Source organism: Somniosus microcephalus, chromosome 25 (genome assembly GCF_052327205.1).
Source record: "Somniosus microcephalus isolate GS21.2 chromosome 25, FLI_Smic_1.0, whole genome shotgun sequence".
NCBI classification, from domain to species: Eukaryota; Metazoa; Chordata; class Chondrichthyes; order Squaliformes; family Somniosidae; genus Somniosus; species Somniosus microcephalus.
The window spans coordinates 52,556,197-52,576,170 of NC_141011.1; the positions used below are offsets into that span (position 1 = coordinate 52,556,197).

A 19,974-nucleotide genomic window follows, 5' to 3' on the forward strand; every position below is an offset into this window, starting at 1 on the left:
CGGTTGTTGGAGATAGTCATTGCCTGGCACTTGTATGGCGTGAATGTTACCTGCCACTTATCAGCCCAAGCCTGAACGTCGTCCAGGTCTTGTTGCATGCAGGCATGAACTGCTTCATTATGTATTAATAGATATATTTTATTGTACACAAACTAACGTATTTAGAACAGAAATTATGTTTTATACTTGCAAGAATTGGACAGTTCAGGGCAACATTGGATGGACTATCATAGTCAACTTCCTGATAAAAGTAACATGTTACTTCACCACACAAAACAGGAAGAGTGCAGGTTCGATTTCTGATCCTACAATGTCCTTACTGCTCCTGACAAGGGTGAAGATGATCAGCCAGGGATCCCGTACCTAACTCCTATCTGGTTATGCCCTGCCGGAAAATAGGTGGTGGGGGTCATCGGGTGAGAACAGGATTTGGCTCAGCCGTGATGCCACAGCAGTTCAATAGCTGGCTCACACTCGCTGCCTAGGTTCAAGCATGAAGTGCTGCCAGTAAGAGCACTGCCCTCAAAAGGAGGAGGAGGCAAAAGAGGAGAAAAGTGGCATGAAAAAAGTAAAAACAAAATCCAGCCCAGACTTTTGAGATATTGTAATTGGTAGAAGGATTAGAGGGGAGTTGAGGAGAACTTTTTTCACCCAGAGGGTGGTGGGGGTCTGGAACTCACTGCCTGAAAGGGTGGTAGAGGCAGAAACCCTCATCACATTTAAAAGTACTTGGATGTGCACTTGAAGTGCCGTAACCTGCAGGGCTACGGACCAAGAGCTGGAAAGTGGGATTAGGCTGGAGAGCTCTGGCGGCCGGCGCAGACACAATGGGCCGAATGGCCTCCTTCTGTGCTGTAAAGTTCTATGATTCTAAGATCTCAAATGGTTGATACTTCCTGAAATGGGCTTGGGAAGTCCCGAGAGCGTGAACCTTTTTGCTCAGAGAGACCGTCAAGATGTCGGCTGTGAGGAATGGAAATATCCCACAAGTGCAGTAGAGAGTGCTCTTCTGAGGGCGCTGCTGTTGACTGGAGTTTTATTTTGCATTTAGCTCTTCCTATACCTAGCGCACTTAATGCTGAAGCTTAGTATCCAACATGATATTCCTCACTATGTCCAGCACAAAAATGCACCAATATAAAGCAGAGAGAAACATCTGTGGAAGTTATGAAGAGAGGATTTGGGTTCTTCTGATGACGAAATGCCTGTAGATCCTCACTTAAACTGGATGTAGTCTTAAATGGGATCAACGGTATTAAAGGAAAGCAACAATCAATAACCACCGATTCTAGTTGCAAGATGGTAAACTGTGTGAAATTTTCAACGTGCAAAGAAATTCTGCATTAGAAGAATTATTAGCTGACATTCCATAGCAGTTCAGTTAAACCAATACCTGCTGTCCATTCAGGGCACTCCTAGAATATCTGTTCTCCCAGTACAACAACAAGTCGTTCAGCCCATCGAGCCTGCTCCATCATGCAGTTAAATCGTGGCTAAACCGCACCTCAACTAACAGGTTCAAGACCTATTAGAAGCAGGATAGGAAGGGGCAGTTTATCCATAGCTGCTCTCGCTCTGGGTGTGTTGGCAGCCCTGATCCATCCTGATCCAACATTCTTTCATATTTGCCAAAATGGTGATGCTAATGGGAATACTGGTGATGTTGTACACTAGTGGGACCATTCCTATTCCTATTGGTTGAAGATGGAAAATCCTTATTATGTTTTCTTTTGAAGGACTGAGACAAGGAACCCACAGTAGAAAATGGTCTGGTCCAGCCCAATGCAGCTGTTTCCAATTAAAATCATACAAGTAACATTCAATCTGACCAGATGTGATGTATTCCTTATCCTCAATATTATTCTCAGTGCAAAAATTCAAACTCCTAATTCTTATAATTCTGTAATGCAGAGGAAAGCTATTAAGTGCACAATGTCTTTGCAAAGCAGTTTTATGTATTTAAAAATACTGCTCATATTATGCAAAGTTAAGACCAATCATGGTTTTCATTTGTATATTACAGCAGGCTATTGATTAATTCTATGCCGTTAATAATTTTCCTCAGTGCAGCCTTTACGACTTGAAAACAGCTTCAACAAATAATCTATTGGGTCGACTGTAATCCATGAAGTCTTACCTGATCTTCACCAGTTGCAACCAGCCCTCATGCAGGTCTTAAGTTATAGGAGGTCGTTCTGCACTAACCAATGTTGGTGTCCATGTTACATCCACGACAGACTACAAACAGATAAATATTTCTTCATCTGTGGGCAAAATGTTTTATAAAATTACTTTTTAAATATGGCATTTTGAAGTTCTATTCAATTGGTGCAAATGACTAAGCAAGGAGGATGTCAAACTATTTTCAACAGGTGGGATCACCCAAGCAGAGCATCATGGGTCAGAATGTTCCTCTCCTCATTGGCTGTGCTGCAGCCAATTGCAGGCAGCCACTGGTCACTGACCAAGGCACGAGCCACAGTGGTGTGCTTCGGGAAGGGTGCGCGAGGGAGGCACTTCTGATAAATTTTGGCAAATCTGAAAATGTTTAAAGGAGCCGTGACTCAGTGGGTAGCACCCTCGCCTCTGAGTCAGACGGTTGTGGGTTCAAGTTCCACTCCAGAGGCTCGGGCACAAAAATCTAGGCTGGCACTCCCAGTGCAGTGCTGAGGGAGTGCTCTCAGATAAGACGCTAAGCTGAGGCCTGGTCTGCTCTCAGGTCGGATGTAAAAGATCCCACGGCACTATTTCGAAGACGAGCAGGGGGAGTTATCTCCGGTGTCCTGGCCAATATTTATCCCTCAATCAACATCACTAAAAAAAACATATCTGGTCATTATCACATTGCTGTTTGTGGGAGCTTGCTGTGCGCAAATTGGCTGCCACGATTCCCACATTACAACAGTGACTCCACTTCAAAAAGTACTTCATTGGCTGTAAAGCGCTTTGGGATGTCCGGTGGTCGTGAAAGGCGCTATAGAAATGCAAGTACAAAAAGAAAATACTGCAGATGCTGGAAATCTGAAATAAAAATAGAAAATGCTGGAGATACTCAGCAGGTCAGGCAGCATCTGTGAAGAGAGAAACAGAGTTAACGTTTCAGGTCAATGATCTTTCGTCAGAACTGGAGTCCAGTTCTGACGAAAGGTCATCGACCTGAAACATTGGGCTGGATTTTCATTGAGTCGTCGGGTAGGAGGCGGGACTAAAACTTTCAGGGTTGTAGTCCCGCCTCCATCGAGTTCTAGCCAACCCATGCGATTTTGACTTGATTGACCTTGTTGAGCCCGCCCAGCGGGCTCAGCAGGCCAATTAAGGGCCACCCGGCAACAGGTGATGTCACAGATTGATATTTCATCTGTCAAGACCTTTTGACAGATGAAATATCAGCGTTTCACAGCTGTTTGAAGCTGTCAAACACTGACAATCTGTACTCCAGGTTAATTCCTTCCTCTCAGGATGATTTAAGAGATCTCCCCGGAGCTGCAATTTTTGACAGCTCGCGGCCATTCTGCTTTCTGTGTCAGTGAGATGAGGGACTCCCGAAACCTGAAGAAAGGAAGGCTGTAAAGGTAAAGGTATGTAAAACTTCTTTAAACACTTTACACACACCAAACACACTTACCTCTGCACTCATGCACCCATCACTCACCTGAACACCGGACATCTCGAACCCTCCAAGCCCTTCATCCCGACGGTCCGCCTCCTCTAACGTGGCGTGGTTTGGAGCCGTCGGGAATCCCACACTTCAGCATCAAAAATAGGGATTAGGCTAAAAACTGCCTGTTAACTACCTGTTAACAGGCAGTTAATTGGCACTCATCCCCTTCCCACCTCGGGGAGGTGGGTCGGGTACCCGCCTCCTTTGAAACTGGCGCGGAGGCGGGTTTGGGTGCAAGATGGGTTCGTGCCCCCTGATTTCGGGATTTTAACACCCCACACGCCTCCAATCCCGCCTCCACGGCCCAATGAAAATCCTGCCCGTTAACTCGGTTTCTCTCTTCACAGATGCTGCCTGACCTGCTGAGTATCTCCAGCATTTTTTATAGAAATGCAAGTCTTTCTTTTTCTTTTATGATTCCTAGGACATCCTGTTGGCCCCCAATGCATCCCCCCCCCCCATTCCCATCCCCCCAGCCCGCAACTAAAAGAGGAAATCTGTGGTTTTGGCTGTTAGTTGTGAGGGACTTACAAGACAAACTAAAGCAAGGAAAAATCATTAAATAAAACCATTTCTGAAGCCGGAGGTGGATGCAGAGTCAAACTGGAGCGATATGACTTGTGCCTATCGAGAGACTAATCTAACCTTTCCTTAGAATCAGATGAATAACCTGCTGAGATCTGTAATTCTTTTATTGGTAAAAAATAGAGAACTGAAAAGGTTAGGTAAGTTAGATCTCTGTAATGTTATCAAACTGATGGTGATGGATGACAGCCGTTATGTCTGCCTGGTGTTTGCCAGAATCATTTTGCTGCAATATTTGCATTAGAAGAAAATTTAGATGCTTGGAGTCTGACAGCTGATTCCCATCCAGAGTCATTTAGATATCAGCTGAAATTATTCATTACTGGTGTTTCCTATATAATGATAGATGCAAACTGCTCATATTGTCACCATACTCCATCCCACAAAGAATTACAAAGCTCGAGTCATCTGCTGGTGGGCTGAGAGTGGGATCTATCAAAGAGGAGCCATTTTGCCAGGAAAACTGAAAATTGAGACCCATTAATTATTGCAAATATGTCTCCTTAGTATTATCTCTATCAAGAGGTCCGAACTAAGCAAATAATTGAGCTGTTGGTTAAACCAGGAATGACAAGGATTGGCTATCCTTACAGAATTCTTTGCCTCCACAATCCCGGCCGGACAGAAAATGTACTTATCATTCAAAAAGAATTAAGAGAGGGCCCAGAAGTCCAAATGTTCTGTCATTGCCCACCTCTTGCTCTAGTTACCAAATCCCATCAAACCCCCTGCTCCTCTATCCCTCCCGACCCCCACCCAGACTGCCCCCACCCCGGCCCCCACCCAGACTTCCCCCACCACCCCGACCCAGACTTCCCCCACCACCCCGACCCAGACTTCCCCCCACCCCGGCCCCCACCCAGACGTCTCCCACCCAGACCTCCCCCACCCAGACGTCCCCCCACCCAGACTTCCCCCACCACCCCGACCCAGACTTCCCCCACCACCCCGACCCAGACTTCCCCCCACCCCGGCCCCCACCCAGACGTCTCCCACCCAGACCTCCCCCACCCAGACGTCCCCCCACCCAGACTTCCCCCACCACCCCGACCCAGACTTCCCCCACCACCCCGACCCAGACCCAGACTTCCCCCCACCCCGGCCCCCACCCAGACGTCTCCCACCCAGACCTCCCCCACCCAGACCCAGACGTCCCCCCACCCAGACCCAGACGTCCCCCCACCCAGACCCAGACGTCCCCCCACCCAGACCCCGACTTCCCAGGTCGGTGTCAAGTTCCTTTCTGAACCAATCAGCCCAAAAAATCAACCAGGAGCCCCCAATTAAACTTCCTGAAATTCCGGGGAAACAATGGGGCAAATTAATGTTGTTTTCGAACTAGCCATAAACACTGAGCTATAATCAGTCTCAGTATTCAGCTCAACATGCTGAGTTGACACTGGCCGTTCTTGGAATGCTGAGTAGCGGCCACTGAAGTTGCTCTCCGTGTTGCAGAGGGTTGATCTTGGAGCAGGGTTCAGGAACCCCTTTCATTGCTCATCCCTCAGGCGGACAGGCGCACCCTGCAGGGCTGCAGGAGGTGGAAGTTTTTTTAATGCACTGTAATTAGGTATTGGTGTGAAAAGGAACCATTGGCTGAGGATTACTGGCCCCCACGTTTTAATCATTTGCATAGAGAACAGTAGAATCCATAATAATAGCCACACCCAGCACACAATTCTTAAGTTTGGTTAAATCGGCACAGACTCTCTGGAGTCTGCAACAGCCGCAAACGCCCACTGATACACCTTTAATTCCATTATTTTACTAAGATGTTGCAATAAGAATAAGAGCACAAGAACGTATGAAATGAGAGAAAACTATTCAGCCACAGTGTCTGCTTCTTCTGACAAACACGTTAACGGACTTTGCCTAACTTTTAAAGAAAAAATTGCACTGATACAGGAAGTTAATGTAATATAGGGTAATGCACAGAGCAGCAAAGAGGACGGGTTATAAACCAGATATTTATACGTAGTTGAAAATAATACATATTAAACTATACAGGAATGTAAAATGTGTTAAGTACTCATGTTATTTGCGTCTAGAAATCACACTGTGCGACGTTACTGTATGAATGCTTAATGCGTTCCATTCAATTCACTTTTTCACCATTTTAGTGCACATACTAATGTTAATAATAAACAGGTTGACATCTCTTAAAGCAGTGGAAAAAGTAATTTCACACAAACGTGCTAAGCGCCTGCAAGGTTAATATTTCCGGGCACCAACTTGCGGCGAGTGACTGCAAATAGACTTCTTCAGGAGAGGAAAACTTTGTGAAATTCCTCCTCAACTCAGAAGAGAAGCGAACAAAACAAACCTGCGGGACATGGCTGGTGGTTGGGCGTGTGTGGGGAAAGTGGAATGTTTCCAAGTGAAGACCTTAACCATGCAACTGGCCGAGCTCAGTGAACAGCAACGTCCCTTGTGCGTCGTCGAGTGGGGCGCAAACCAGAGACGGGCCGATAAAGCGGACACTGGGGTCTAGAAATTTGCTGATGCCGCCCCCCATTTTACAGGCGTGAAACGGGCGCCCGCACATTCCGTGCCATATTGGTAAAGGCTGAAGTACAGGCGACTTGGGCCCGCACCAATAACATAGAAGATAGGAGCAGGAGTAGGCCATTCGGCCCCTCGAGCCTGCTCCTCCATTTAATGAGATCATGGCTGATCATCCAAACTCAGTACCCTGTCCCTGCTTTCTCCCCATATCCCTTGATCCCTTTAGCATTAAGAAATATAACATGCGTTAGGGCCCTTGCATACGTAAATACAGGGCTCCTCTCGATCGACTGCCCCCCCCTTCTTGATCGCCACTTCCCCGCCCCCTCCCACCCCCAGGCCCTACCTAAGGGGGTCCGCAATTTACATCCGCTTTGCTGGCGAGCTGGCTGGAGACGGGCAAGCAGATGTCTGCAGCTCGTCAGCCCAAGTCAAAGGAGGCTCGAGGTACACTCGATATTGGGCCTTGGGCCTACCTGTTCCGGCGCAGGGACCGTTCCCTGTGCCTAGTTCACGCCGGCAGTCCGGCACTCTCCAATATTACCCCCTAGGTTCTCAGGTCTCCATCACTGAGACAGAGGTTGCTGAATTAATGTCATTAGGAACTGAACAATTAGCTTGAGCAGAATATTAAAAACAGTGGGTTGGCCTGTGGGCCAAGGGATAGTTTGAGTCCCAGGGCTGCCAGCCATTTGCATTTGCTTGCCACAGTTGAACAGTGAGCCACTGATTGGGGTGGCACACAATGGAGGAGGCGTGGTCCCATAAGACGGCAAACCCCCCCTCCTGCTTCATTCCACCAAAAGCCAAGGTGAGTTTGTTCAATAAGCACAGATTGGCACTGGTGGCATTAGCATAGGTTGGATTCTTCTGTTTTGCTGATGTGTGAAAGCAAGAAATCCATTCAAGGGAGGAGTAGAAATGGAAAACAAAATCTAGAGAGAAGTTAAAAAGATTACATTCTGACAGCTTCAAAATAATGTTTTAAAAGTATCGTAACAAAGCTACAAGAATTCAAACACAACTTTAGCGACGATGGGGTTAGTGGGTGAGTTAGTCCTCGCTGTCCTGACAACGTTCTACAGTGGTCCAAGTTTGATGAAAACCTGAAATGTTAGAAGAAGGAACGACTATTGCACCAGACAGAGATCACATCAACTTTGTTCTGATGATATCCCATTCCTTTTATCTCCCAAATCAAGCTGCCGCACATTAGTTCAAAGGAATTTTCTATTTTCTTTAGAACAAGCAAAAAGACTGTAAAGAATGCACTCTGAGCAGTTTGTGAGGTATTCGCCTTGGTTGTGAGTCAAAGTCCATCTTATGAGGAAATGGCTTTGCTTTTCTTAGCCCCTATCAACAAGTCACAGAATTGTTGACTTTGAGATCATAAAATGGTACCAATAGAGCTAAAAAGAGAAAAAATGTTGCATAAACGAGTTCTTTAATTAATACGGCTTGCAACATGGATTGTAAAATATTTAATAAGCAGTCACTAAAGTATTGGTTCAACCTCGACATAATGAGAAAGGTGGAGGTTGTCATGGCAAAAGCACCTCATTATGGAGACCCACCCTTTTTTAATGTGATTCATATGGTTATTGTCTCTGGCAATTAGCATAACAAACTTTATGCCGCAAAAAATATATTACTGGCAGTTTCTGGACAAACAGCCTATTGAACTTTAATCGCACAATTCCACCTTAAACCAACCGAATTTATAATCACGAAAGTGAACTTCAATCAAAGATCATAAAGGGCTTCTTTTTCTTTATTTTAAACAATACTCGAGATCATTTCCTGTTCAAACTGAAAGTGCTCTAAACGACAAGAGAAATTCCTCCTGTTTTTGTGTTTTTCAGTTGTTTGTGCCTTATTAACTACCTGTGGAATGGGTGTGTTTGTTTTAGTACCTGTGTGAAGTCATGCTCAAAAAATGTAATGCAAAACATTTTCATGCCATGACATATCATACTGATTTAATATTATGTTTCCTCTCTTTATAAAACTATGCAGCTCATGGTCTTTAAGTATACCTCAATGTACTATTTGATTAGGCCATTTATTATTGCTTTACTTAATCACCAATATTGCAATAAGCCTGGCATGTTCTGCTTTGTCTCAGGATTATGAAATCTGCAGCCCTGTGCATTTTTATACATTTCTGTCTAAATCAACAGGACTGTTAAAGTCGCAGATGCTATCTATTTTTCTGCACTGTTTCTAGTTTACACTGAAAAATGCATAAAATTAAACTACATTGGTCCCCTTTGAATTTTTGTGCTTATTTCCTTCTAAGTGCTTATTTAAAAGTTATTTATATTTTATTACAGCAATTTACCTCCCAATACTCACTAAGCCTCTACATCAACCTTGAATACAGATTGCTGATCAACTCTTACTTCCTAAAACTGACTTGAAATTGACGAGGGATATGGATGGAAATATTGGAGTTACATAACATTACTTTTAGTGCAATTTACTGTTCGCCTTGTCTTACCAGGAACCGTAGCCATTCTTGCCAGGCAATGCGTGAAAAAGCAAATGACCAGACAGGGCTGGTAAAGGTAGACCATGTCCCACATGAGGTCCAAAACCAAAGAGGGAACCCATTTCCTAGACAATGACTAATTTAGGTCCTCAGGACAAAGCAGAACCTATAGGTGGCCAGGGCTTTCAGATCCAGCAGAGGCTTCAGAACCATAGAGGTCCATATGATTTCTACCTTAGGCTAGGGGAGAAGGCAAAATACAAGGCTATGCTTGAAATGGATGTGGATGGTAAAGCTAAAGGCCATATCTATGACATTTATAGTTTAGATGCCAGGACTTATTTCTTTTGCCAGAGAGTCATTGCTCTCTGGAACAAACTGTCGAGACGTGCGGTGGGTCTGGGGTTGCTACCGATCTTTCCAACAGGGATCTTGACAAGATCCCATGACAGCTACAGCTCTAGGAATTAAACTGCGAGATTGTGATGAGTCACTGGGCCACTGCAGTCTCCGAGAGCCTGCTCCATGGCCTCGGGGAATCTCCCAGGTTCCTCTGAACGAGCCCCAGGTTATTTTCTCTCTCTTTTATTCTGCCTCACCCAAGAGATTGTGTGGTTAGACGGTGGGTAAATGATGAGCGAGGTTACACCAGTGACGAGGTAGGCAGGCTTGATGGGCCTGCTGGGTTATTTTCTAATCCTTCCTTTTGTATGTTTGCAATAAACAAAAAAAGCAATGACATTTGATGCAATATGGAGTTTCACTAGCTCAGAGTACCAGTTTACTCGTCTCTGGTAGCACTGGGCCTGTCAGAGAAGTTTAATTGTACCATTAGAGGCTTTAAAATCCGAGGGTCCAATAAAAGCCATGCCCACAAGGAGCATCTTACAAGGGCTCTGACGAAAGGTCATCGACCTGAAACGTTAACTCTGTTTCTCTCTCCACAGATGCTGCCTCGCCTGCTGAGTGTTTCCAGCATTTTCTGTTTTTATTTCAAGGGCATCTGTTGCCCGGGTGATGCTCGAGAGCTTTAGTGCAAGCCGTGCGGTCATCCTGGAACAGTTTAGGCCAGTTGTAGCACGGGGGGGGGAATCTGTGATGTCATCTGCTGCAGCACCGATAGCGAGGGGTCAGCCGTTGTTAGCACTTTGAGCAGCTTTACATGTGTGTGTGGTTACAATGACATCAGCACTCAACAAGGATACAGTCGCATTGAAAGTATTGATGAAGGAAAATTTCTGGGACACAAGCCTGAGATCCGGGATGAACCGTGCCCTTCCTTCAAAGTGACTTTGTCCTAAACATTAATTGGATTTTCATTTGTTTTGCTCAGAATGAAGTGCCACTTTTGGCCTATTGAATCGATGTGTTCGGTGGGACAGAGCTGAAACGGGTTAACCCAGCTGATTGAGACCTACCAAAGGGAGGCAGTCCCATTAAATTCAGCTAGTGCCATACTTTGTGATTAGCCCCGGCGTCTGATATGTGGTGGGGACACGGCACTGATATTGTGAAATACTCTTTATCCATTTAAAAAATGTATTAACATCAGATCCTGTGAACTCTGGAACTGGCTGGATAGGTTTGCTTTTTGTTATCAGCCTGGCATCAAAAGAGTGTGAAAAGTCATAATCGTCCTGCCTTGCAAACAATACAGTGGTAAAACTAGCCAAGTTTTGACAAAAAATTCTCTGAATTGCATAACCTGCTTTAGCCACAAGAATTTTTGGAAAACAAACAGCTTGTTTGGGCTGGTAACCATTTGAAAATACCTAGAGGTAGCTAAAATTATACAAGCATCTTGTTTGTTGATCTACACGGCCTCTTTATAACTATTAAACATTCAATCTCCACAGCATCAGGCTCCTCTTTAACTTCACTATTGTGGACTTCACAATTTCCTCTAATTACAAAGGAAACTAAAACAATCAGCAGTACTCAAACTTTGTACACATGTATCTGTACACGTGTATATTTGTACATACATTGTGACAACGATAAAGCATTCTGTTTAATATTTAGTTTGGTTTTGGCTTCTTTCATTTAATCTTGTACATAAGAAGTTAAGAACAGCTTCACTCAGAAGAATATTCAAACTCATTTTTTGTTATATTTTCATAGAATCACAGAATTCTACAGCACAGGAGACCATTCAGCCCATCGTGCCTGTGTCATCTCTCTGAATGCTCTATCCACATTTCCTCATATACCTAATAGCATTTTTCTTTTTCAAATATTTATCGATTTTCCTTGGTCATAGATTGGCCATCAATAGATTTGTCATTGGCTTACAAAGTTTCTTTCAAATGACGTAACAGGGTACAGACTGTATCCCAGTGACATCATACAGCACGGCCACATCCCAGTGACATCATACAGCACGGCCGCATCCCAGTGACATCATACAGCGCCGGCCACATCCCAGTGACATCATACAGTGCAAGCCCTCTCCCAGTGACATCATACAGCACTGGGCTCATCCCAGTGACATCATACAGTGCAGGGCCTCTCAGTGACATCATACAGTGCAGGCCCTCTGCCAATGACATCATACAGTGCAGGCCCTCTCCCAGTGACATCATATAGCTAAAATGAATGATAACAATCCTTGTTTATAATAACAACAAGCATTTATATTGTGCCTTCAAAGTAGAAATGTGAGGCACATCACAACAGAGATAGATAGAGGAATGGAAACTGTGGAGGGCAAGGTGACCAAAACCTTAGTCTAAATGGGCTTTGACTGCGTAGAGAAGTGGAGAGGAGCAGGGTTTTATGGAAGGTGTTCCACAGAGTCGGGCGAAGGCGGCTGAAAGATCTCCCCCGATGGGGCAAAGGCAGAAAATAATTTGCAAAAGGCTAGAGTTAGAGGACCAATGGGTGCAGAAGGGAATGTAATGCTGAAGGAGACTGCAGAGATAGGGTAGGCCGAGGCCACGCAGGCATCTGAAGGACAAGGATTTTAAATTAATGCTCATAAAATGTATAAAATAAATTTACTCCAACTGCAAAATAAAACAAATATTGACTGCAGTGTTTCAGCTCCAGCTGGTAAATCATTGCCTCCCGGGCTGCATAACTGACCTAGAATGTGCAATAATGCATATTACATCCTGATATAACACCCCTTTAATAACTCGTGTGATCCACAGTTCCACAATTTACTACCGTAATTCTAAACTGCAGTCAATATTTGTATTATATATATTTATTGTCTCTATAATTATCTCTACAGTAGAGTCTCTGTATAATGCTGATACAAAAAGGATCTATAAGAAAGGGCAGTTATAAAGGGAATGTTTTACACAGTTTGTCTTAGTGCTTCATAAATTACGTGTTGTGTTAGAGGTTGTAATATATATCACGGAGTGTCACAGTAGGGAATGCTGCATAGTTAATGTATGTGAAGAAGAGATTTTGGTGCACTGTGGATTAACAGATGATGCTTTCTGCTTCTGTGCTACTCCTGTCTAGGATGGTCACCCATCGAGATTGAAAATGGACAGGCCAGTTTTACGGGTGACTGCTCAGTCATTTTTTTTGTAGCTGAAAACTGGATAGTAAAAAGGCTGTCTTTTAAAAAAAAAATCTGTGCTGTTAAAAGGATATGCTCCACACACACACACAGCGCTGTGAACTCACAAGCTCATCCGCCCAAAGGTCCTGACCCCTGTCCAAGTCTGGACTTGGCAAAAAGTGGCAACCTTATTCCTGTCTCCAGTCCTGCCTGTCCTTCAGGGTGTTTGAATTCACTTCCTTTATTCTTTCTCAACTTCTAATTGGGTTTTAATGAAACTGCCCATTTCACATCGCCATTTTACAGCCCATTACATATCGTGATGCACCCTGTCGCCCCGTCAACATGAATTGTTTACCATGGAATCTTTGTTAAATGTAAGGAGCCAGGATGAATTTTTACAAAGCTGTAAAATTACTCTGTGAGATGAGTTTGTCCCAGGGGATTGAAATTCCCCTTTTAATGAAAAACAGGCAAAGGTCTGATCTTCTCCAAAATTAACCACCCACTAATTAAGTCACATTCTCACAGATCACGTTACAGATTCCATTGGCAGGTTGTTAATTATTGAGAGAAACACACATTTCGCTAAAAAAAAATACAAAATAGGAGCAGGAGTCGGCCATGCGGCCCCTCGAGCCTGCTCCGCCATTCAATAAGATCATGGCTGATCATCGACCTCAACTCCACTTTCTCCCCCCCCCCCGAAAGAGGAATTTCGGTTCACCATAACTTCCTGTTAGTAGGCCAGCGAGACTTCCTGCTGGCTGGCTAAGGCTGGCACCAGCATTGTGGTGATGCCAGGATGCCATAGTCATGAGTGATTGCTTTTAAGGGGTTTGTGTGTGTGACTTGTGTAGGCAGAGATTAAATCTTAACTGGGTAACAGCGCATGGCAGCCTAATGGTTATAGTTATGAATATTGATCCAGAGATTGCGAGTTCAAATCCCATCATAGCAAGATGGGAAATTGAATTCATTAAAAATCTGGTGGTTTGTAGACTAGCACCGGGTAAAATAACCATGAAAGCAGCTGGATTAACAACAACAACAACTTGTATTTATGTAGTGCCTTTAACATAGTAAAACGTCCCAAGGCGCTTCACAAGAGCGATTATCAAACAAAATTTAACACTGAGCCACATAAGGGAATATTAGGGCAGAGGTAGGTTTTAAGGAGCGTCTTAAAAGGAGGAGAGAGAGGTAGAGAGGCGGAGAGGTTTAGGGAGGGAATTCCAGAGCTTAGGGCCTCGGCAGCTGAAGGCACAGCCACCAATGTTGGTTGGAGCGATTAAAATCGGGGATGCGCAAGAGGCCAGAATTAGAGGAGCGCAGATATCTCGGCCGGGGGGGGGGGGGGGGGGTGGTGGTTGTGAGACTGGAGGAGACTACAGAGGCCATGGAGGGATTTGAAAACAAGGATGAGAATTTTTTTTAAATCGAGGCGTTGCTTAACCGGGAGCCAATGTAGGTCAGCGAGCACAGCGGGGTGATAGGGGAACAGGACTTGGTGCGAGTTAGGACACGGGTTATCATAAAAAACCAACTAGTTCACCAATGTCCTTCAGGGAAGGGAACCGGTCATCCCTATCCAGTTTTCAATTCCACACTGCATGGTTGACCTAATGCCCTCAGGGTAACTAGGGATGGGCTTTGCCAGTGTCGCCCACATCCCAAGAACAGCTATATGAGAATAATTGCACTGTTGTACTTTGTTTCACAAAGTTTGGATTTCTGGTGTCTTAAAGTAAAAATTTAGAAAAAGTTTTCTCTGAGCCGTACCTATTGGCCCAGTAGACTCAGCACTGCCAATCTCATCTGACAACATCATGACACAAGAATGGTTTTCTGGATTTACCTTCTTTGATTTTCAGTTTTAATTTGTTTTTATTATGCACGACTATCATATCTTTGAACTAGAAAACATTTTAAAATTAAAGGGGCGGGGAGACCCTTTCGACTCCTCCACAACAGCCAGGCAAACTTTAAATGATCATTAAATGGCATTGATTGAACTGTCAGGAGTTGGGTCCATCCATATCGTGTGAAAAGGAGGAACCCATTCTGCCGGGAGGTGGAAAAATCTAAAGATAATAATTACTGTCTGACAGCTTTAAAAAAAAAGTACAATAAAATACTTTAAAAGTTCCATAACAAAGCAGCTAGAATTTAAACACAACTTTAGTATAAACAGAATCTAGTGCTGAAACAAAAGGTTTTCCTTATAAAGACGCAGACAGTTCTGTAGTTAATAGGTGGGTTCTTCCCCCGTGTTCTACAGTGAAAGGTTCTGTGAAATCTGGGATTTTACAAGACAGAAGCCAGCTTTTAACACTTAACGTAGAGATCAGCAGCCAGTTTAGATTGAATTTCTGAAATGGAATTGCAGCAAATTGGAGAAATAGATTTATTTCTCTCTACAGAACATGAGATAATGGACCTAAATGTAGGAGCTAAGACAAAAGTCGAGAACTGTGTTAAGTTGCTCACTTTTACAATTGTTGTTTGGTATAAATCCACCAGAACCAAACCGGCAACATTTCATTCACTCTCTGCGAAGCTGCCGGGGTGATCACCTCACGGGGTGAGCAACTCATGGGGAGGATCACTCACGGGGTGAATGTCTCATGGGGAGGATCACCTCACGGGGTGAGCGCCTCATGGGGAGGATCACCTCACAGGGTGAGCACCTCATGGGGAGGATCACCTCACGGGGTGAGCGCCTCATGGGGAGGATCACCTCACAGGGTGAGCACCTCATGGGGAGGATCCCTCACGGGGTGAGCGCCTCATGAGGAGGATCACCTCACGGGGTGAGCGCCTCATGGGGAGGATCACCTCACAGGGTGAGCGCCTCATGGGGAGGATCACCTCACGGGGTGAGCACCTCATGGGGAGGATCCCTCACGGGGTGAGCGCCTCATGAGGAGGATCACCTCACGGGGTGAGCGCCTCATGGGGAGGATCACCTCACAGGGTGAGCGCCTCATGGGGAGGATCACCTCACAGGGTGAGCGCCTCATGGGGAGGATCACCTCACGGGGTGAGCGCCTCATGGGGAGGATCACCTCACGGGGTGAGCGCCTCATGGGGAGGATCACCTCACAGGGTGAGCACCTCATGGGGAGGATCCCTCACGGGGTGAGCGCCTCATGAGGAGGATCACCTCACGGGGTGAGCGCCTCATGGGGAGGATCACCTCACAGGGTGAGCGCCTCATGGGGAGGATCACCTCACAGAGTGAGCACCTCATGGGGAGGATCACCTCACAGGGTGAGCACCTCATGGGGAGGATCACCTCACAGGGTGAGCACCTCATGGGGAGGATCCCGCACGGGGGGAGCACCTCATGGGGAGGATCCCGCACGGGGGGAGCACCTCATGGGGAGGATCCCGCACGGGGTGAGCACCTCATGGGGAGGATCCCGCACGGGGTGAGCACCTCATGGGGAGGATCCCGCACAGGGTGAGCACCTCATGGGGAGGATCCCGCACAGAGTGAGCACCTCATGGGGAGGATCCCGCACGGGGGGAGCACCTCATGGGGAGGATCCCGCACGGGGGGAGCACCTCATGGGGAGGATCCCGCACGGGGTGAGCACCTCATGGGGAGGATCCCGCACGGGGTGAGCACCTCATGGGGAGGATCCCGCACGGGGTGAGCACCTCATGGGGAGGATCCCGCACGGGGTGAGCACCTCATGGGGAGGATCCCGCACGGGGTGAGCACCTCATGGGGAGGATCCCGCACGGGGTGAGCACCTCATGGGGAGGATCCCGCACGGGGTGAGCACCTCATGGGGAGGATCCCGCACGGGGTGAGCACCTCATGGGGAGGATCCCGCACGGGGTGAGCACCTCATGGGGAGGATCCCGCACGGGGTGAGCACCTCATGGGGAGGATCCCGCACGGGGTGAGCACCTCATGGGGAGGATCCCGCACGGGGTGAGCACCTCATGATGGACAAAGAGATAAAGGACACTTGCCGTGTGAACCTATGGTGAGCGTGTGGAGGTGAAAGAACTATGACACTCTGATTTTAGTTTGTGAAGGAAGACAAAATGAATGGCTCATGAGGAAATAAACACTGAGTAACTGTTTGCACCTTTTTCTTCTTCAACTAAGCAGATCTACAAGGTAAGTACAGATGGGGGTCGGGGTGGGTTTTGATCCATCCAGCTCAAAGCTCTATAAAAACCTCCTTACTACATCTCATTGCCTTTTGAAGGACTTCAGAGTTTAGGCATCCATTACCCTACCCAGAAGACCATTCCAGGTATTGATCACTCTTTGCAGTATTAAGCGCTTCCTGAGCTCTGCCATGAACTTGCCTTTTACTAATTTGTACCTGTGCCCCTTGTCCCGCAGTCATGGTTTAACTTGAAATATTGATGTATCTTTTCTGTTCCGCTTAGAATCTAATATATCTCTATAAGGTCCCGTTTCGATTGCCTCCTGTCAAGGCTGAAGTATCCAAGCTTTTCTAACCTGCCCTCATAACGCAGTCCTCTAACACTAGCATCATCTTCATGGCCCTTCTCTGCACCAGAGATTAGATAATTCCCTTGTACCTGGGTGGCGCACATAAGATAACAAGATGCGAGATACAATTTAGCAAGGGGCACACTGCCTGGAAATATTGTCTCTTCTTAGTGTCCAGGTTTAATTGTGTTAGAGTTTGTTATCTTCTGCTCACATTAGCCATGTGTTTTCTTCAACTGCACACTTTTGCCCTTGTGTGCCAAGCTGGCAAGATACCTCAAATAATTGTTGTATTTGTCTAAAGATGGTTTAGTCACTAGGTAAGGACTGTTATTTCATGTGTCATTATCTTTCTGTTACTCAGGACAAACATGCCAGACACCAAATACCTCTGGCTCTATTCTCATAGTAATCCTACAATTAGGTGCAACTTATAAAAGAAGTTGCTTTTGGAAGCACAATAGTATCTCTCGCTGTATGCGAGAAGTACATTGGTGGTTGCAGGCCAGCTGGTATCCTAACTTAATGGTCAGATCTTTCAACATTAGTGAACTATCAGAAAGAAAGACTTGCATTTATATAGCGCCTTTCACAACCTCAGGATGTCCCAAATGCTTTATGGCAAATGAAATACTTCTGTAATGTAGTCACTGTTGTGTAATGTATATACCTTTAAGGGGGGAACTACTTTTTACAGCTCATGCATACTGTAGTACCGGCAGTGACCACACCTGTATATAGCACGGAGTAGTAATCTGTACAGTTCAGTTCCAGAGTGAGCCACGTTGAGTAAACACCTGTTGTACCGTTCTCCTGCAGTCTGTGTCTTACTACTGATGGACACAACATGTTGTAATGTAGGAATAACATTTATGATCAAAAACCCACTTAATGATGTGGAGCTCTGTTTGTTTTCAGAAGTAAGATGTATCAGAGTTGGTTAAACCAAAGTAATTGAGCCTTGACAAGCCTGCTGCTGGTAGAGGGTGTATGTGTCCCAGGATTGGGATCGCCACCACTGTTGATGACATGAATCTGTACTCAATTGGGCTAGAATCATAGAATGGTTACAGCACAGGAGGCCATTCGGCCTGTCGAGCCCATGCCATCACTCTGCAAGAGCACTTCAGCTAGTCCCACTCCCCCGCCCTTTCCCCGTAGCCCTGCAAAAAATTTTTCCCTTCAAGTACTTATCCAATTCCCTTTTCAAAGCCGCGATTGAGTCTGCCTCCACCACCCTTTCAGGCAGCGCATAACCACTCGCTGCGTAAAAAAAGTTTTTCCTCATGTCGGCTTTGGTTCTTTTGCCAACTCAGTGAAGTACCTCATGGTGCCATGACACGCCAGCTCCTGTGGAGGGTAAAACTGACAGAGACCTGGGCCCATACAGGTGGGCCTGCGGTCAGCTGACCACAGACCAGCACCAATGACGATGGAAAACATGCATGGTCATCTTACCCTCCTGAGTGAACGAGGTTGTCCAGGAGGAAATGACTTTGGAGAAAATAAACAGAAATGTGTAAATATATAAAAGTAAACTTAAAAGTAATTTTTTAAAAATCTAATGAATCCTCTGGGCACCGAAATGCTTTTCTATCGTAGAACACCTAGCAAATAAATCACCACTCTGAATCAGCTTTATCCACCCTCTATCCCCTCCACATCTCAGACTTCTGGTGAACCACCTTTCAGTTCGGGGGGAGACAGAGTGATTCACAAACTCCAGTATCTGCCGTCAACTGATAGACCCCATTACATACAATAGTTCAGGACAGACAAAAAATAACCAGGTTCATAACAATCACCAGCAAAGCCTCCACTGACTCGGTCAGAAAGAGACTGGGCTGTGGTAATATTTGTTTTGGATTGATCTGCATAATTAAAGTTGAACCGATATTTTCAGGCAGTGCAGTAAATGCTCCACACATTTACATGGCAAGTACTTCATAGACACTCCCAGTACATACAGTCACTGTATATATACACACGCATATGTCAACAGGCAAATATATATGTGCAAATATACTCATATTTATACACTGCATTTTGAATACATGTTACATCTGGATAAAGAAGCAACACATGTTCCAATTCTGTACAGGTTGCTCCCCTGAGGTAGTGGAGGCCCCACCACACCAGCCCCAGCAGAGAACTGATGCAACATATTTTCCATTTTCTTGATAATGTTTGGAAATGAGAAGGGTGAAAATTTAGTTGCATTTCCTTCACACACACACTGCACCTTCGCACACACACACTGCCCCTTTGCACACACACTGCACCTTCGCACACACACTGCACCTTCGCACACACACTGCACCTTCGCACACACGCACTGCACCTTCGCACACACGCACTGCACCCTCACACACACACACTGCACCCTCACACACACACTGCACCCTCACACACACACACTGCACCCTCACACACACACACTGCACCCTCACACACACACACTGCACCCTCACACACACACACTGCACCCTCACACACACACACTGCACCCTCACACTTACACACTGCACCTTCACACTTACACAATACATTAAACCTTTACACATAATCTGTACCTTTACTCACATCGTACACATTCACAAAGACATGATTCATCTCGCAGGATTTTCCTGCTGGCCTGCAACTTGTGTATTTCAGAATAATCACAGGTCATTTCTAGCTGCAGTAACTTTTCATTTTTCAAATGTTTTTTACCCCACCACCGGCAACCGTGG

At 45.6% G+C, this 19,974-nt stretch overlaps 1 protein-coding gene across 9 annotated transcripts in view; it reads right to left on the bottom strand.

The window, feature by feature from the left end:
- casz1 (castor zinc finger 1) overlaps positions 1 to 19,974 on the bottom strand; it is a 400,652-nt gene that overhangs the window by 364,853 nt on the left and 15,825 nt on the right. For all 9 annotated transcript variants that reach the window (XM_085967449.1, XM_085967451.1, XM_085967446.1 and 6 more), the window contains exon 2: positions 2,138 to 2,264. The gene's annotated coding sequence lies outside the window, so the exon portion shown is untranslated. The remainder of the gene's footprint in view (positions 1 to 2,137; positions 2,265 to 19,974) is intronic.